Genomic DNA, 3921 nt, shown 5'->3' with positions numbered 1-3921 from the left:
GTCGTGAATAAAACGCTGCACCAAGCACGTTTGGCGTCGGGAGGCGTAGGCAAGGGCGCCCGCAGGATAAAATCCCACCCGGGGCAAGATCAAAATTATTATTTTAAATCTTAATATATTTCTAGTGTTTTTATTCTAAAATAGCATAACCTACATTAAACAGGAAAAAACAACATTATGTCATCACATAAGGCCTTTTATTTGTAGGTTTACAATACAATATTAATATTATTTGAATATATATTAATGTAAATGTCACAAATTAATTATATTTATATTAATCATCAAATAAAAATTGTATGCGTCTTGGTTGCATACAAAATGATTGTATAACATCTTCAATAATTTTTTGTTTTTGCTTATTAACAAATAAATAAATATTTACTTCAACCTGTGATTGTGACGAACCAGTTTTTTCAGCATCATTAAATTTTCTTTAAAAAATATGAATACAAAGTTGTATTTCATTTGCTCATGATTAAAAGAAACTAATTACTACAATGTAACCACTAGCAGAAAAATGTACAACTTATAACACAAATTTTAAAAATTAATATTAATAATTAACACACTATAAGTAGTAACGCGACGAGTCAACATCAACACACTTTCTCACATTATAACTCGAAACTCAAAAGTATAAAAATACGACACGTAAATGATACGAAAATGAAAAATATGAGTTCCTATCATAATGAAACCATATAAATATTGTTGTGGTCATTATCATTCATCGCTGCCGTCTACGTTTCTAAAAATAGATGAAAACAAAATCACGTACTATAGAAATGCATTATTATTACGGAAACGTTTGCCGCACCAACATGATGTTAGAGCCAAGATGGCTAGAATTACCACATTCGGCCAATACACGGAGTTTCATAGGCCTGATTATTATAAACATTGTAAACTAATGAATACATTAAAGATTATTTTTTTAGATTATCTAAAAATACAATAATTTTTACATAACTTCATAAATGAATCTCAATTGAGTCAATAACATTATGTTATAATTAATATGCGTAGCGCCGTGGAATTAAATAAACAATAGTTTAAAAAAATTCCCATTATGGGAAATGGCCCCTTTGCCCCCCCCCCCTGCGGGCGCCATTGGGCGTAGGTACAGATGTCTATGAGTGCACCGACCTACAGCCGACTGTTTCGGCCGGATCTACATCTATTATGTAAACCAAGGGACAGACCGGTTCGGTCTCAAGGGACACCGGTTGCAATAATATAGTTACAAAATTGCTCAAACGAACCCGCGTATTCGGCGATGATGAATAAATTAGCAGCCGGCTTACGTGCGGCTGACACGCTCGGCATCGGTGTCGTATTCTGTTCCTGTGCCAACCACAAAGGTTGAACTCTGGCTTTTGGGTCTGGAAAAAATGTCTAAGTCCATATCACATCTATAATATTATCACTACAGCAATACTCCGCAGTGTTGCCATAACAATAATTTTATATACCACAATAATAATTTAACACTGAAGCACGATGGGTTAAAATATAACCCACCAAATTAGAAACCGTGGCTGCATGATGGTACGAAAAATAACCCACCATTTTAATAACATTTTCTACCTTATATAATAAGAAATAAGCTAATGTTGTGTTATAAAAACAAGTTGGTAGTGTGTATAATTTTATACTAGACATTTTAATGAGAATTTCCTTACTTTTTTTTTCTAATATTGCGTCAATGATAAAATGTATTATATTTTATTTATAGTTTTTGATTTATCATGAATTACACAAAAATAGGTCTATTTTAGTGGCATTCATTTCTACGTACTATAAAACTAGTATTATTTATATTGACGATGGAAACATCATTATTTACGAGCCATTTGGACATAATATTGAAAATAATCGGTGTACAAATTATAACCCACCGTGCCTGTAGTGACGGGAATAGTCGGTATACTATAATCATCGAGTATATTTGATTATTTATTATTTTTAACCCTAAATGAATTGTACAAAATTAGGTTTATTAATTTGTTTACTTTTACATGCTGTAAAATTTACCCATTAGAAAATTAAAATATTTTATTACGAAAAATATGTTAATTTTATTTAACAAAATAGACGATTATCAATATTTTGTTAAGTGAAAAAAATATCGCTGTAATTTGTTTAGAAAATTAAAAAATGAGTACTTATAAAGACAAAACAATTAAAAAAAAAATCAAAAATCAAAATATTTTTAAAAAATAACTTAAAGAAAACTATACATTAAAATAATTTATGAATTCGCTCTCCTGTTAAAAACTATCAACATTATTATTAGATTATCATTACTAGTATATTATGTTGAATAATTTTATAATGTAACGCATTAATAGGTGCATTGACAGTCACATCATGCTATAGCAGTATTATTTTTTAAGTCACGTCATGATACCATGAATGTAGTAGTATTTACTATAACATTGCCAATTCAAAGTAACGCTAAATTGACGGAATTTTTTGTAATGCTATAGCGGTGATGACCGTCAATGTGGTAATAAACTTAATAATACTATTATAATGTTAATACCTATACTTTATAATTTAAAAATAGATTGACACATACCAGATGTATTGAAATCAAATTCTATAAATACGAGTATTATGTATTAGTATTAAAATACACGTTCCACACAAATCGTCCAAGTAAACAGTTAACACTTATATTAACACACTACTTATTATTATTTTGTGTGGCACAGAGCCGTAACAAGCTCATTTGACGCCTGAGGCAAGTTTGAGTATATGCGCCCCCTTCCGTCAAAAAAAAAAAAAAAATCATCATTCGTAAAATGTTAAACTATTATATATATTTGATTATTAAAAGAGCATGTAATATATAGACATACTATATTGACATACAAAAAAATAAATCTCATAATTTGACTTTTCTTGATTTGATTGCCGCAAATTCATCGATGACATCTTCAAAATTAATTTCCCCAGCCACTTCATTTTCTATCGACAAAATAGATAAATTCGAAAGTCTCTCCTGGCCCATAGTTTGAGTATGAGTTTGCTAAAGCTACGTTCACATGTAGCTGCAGTTACAGGCATCGTCAAAAAGATTCTAAATACAATTTCTGCGTTTGGATAAGATTCTTTTAAATTGTAGTCTTGAATCAGCTGAAGTAATTCAATAACTGTTGCAGATTTAATATGGTCAGGAATAATTGACTTCACTACGTTCTGAAAATCGGAAATCTCATCAATAAATTCTGCACCATTGATGTCTTTTTCGTATTTCATTGCTAAATCCATCGCGGCTTTTTTTAATTCTATAGTCAGTTGTGTACTGCCGTCTATCGTGGAAGGTTGTACTATTCGATAATAATATTTAACAATTAATAATTAATTTAACAATATCTCCGATTTCCTTTTCCCAAGTTACTAACGTTCTATATAAATACGTAATGTTGTGTATTATTTGCATTGAAGATATTCCACAGGGTGATGACATCAAGTGTTCTAAATGCAATGAGTTTTTACATCTCGCAGGCCTCCGAGAAGCGAGTTTTAGAAAAATGTCGGTCGCTCTGAAAAAATTATGGACCTGTTCTAATTGCAAAACGACAAAGTTGGTAATGACACCTGTCATGCCGGGAAAATCTCAAACAGTCACCGATGAAACACTGAAAAGTGTTGTTGATTCTGTGAAATTTATGAGTTCTTAGTTTGATGATTTTAATAATAAATTAAAGCATTTGTTATCAACTATAAATGATTTAAAGTGTGAAAACAAAAGAATCACAGAAGAAAATCTACTGTTAAAAAAGGAAACTGAAAATTTATCGGGGCGTTTAAATAAAATTGAACAAAAAACTTTAGAGTGTCAGTTAGAAATTGTAGGCGTACCCGAGTCTAAAAATGAAAATTGTACAAACACTACCGTAAATTGGGGCG

Source organism: Acyrthosiphon pisum, chromosome X (assembly GCF_005508785.2).
Source record: "Acyrthosiphon pisum isolate AL4f chromosome X, pea_aphid_22Mar2018_4r6ur, whole genome shotgun sequence".
In the NCBI taxonomy this organism is placed as follows: Eukaryota; Metazoa; Arthropoda; class Insecta; order Hemiptera; family Aphididae; genus Acyrthosiphon; species Acyrthosiphon pisum.
The sequence above is the reverse complement of the archived record's forward strand: the minus strand, read 5'-3'. Positions refer to the sequence as shown.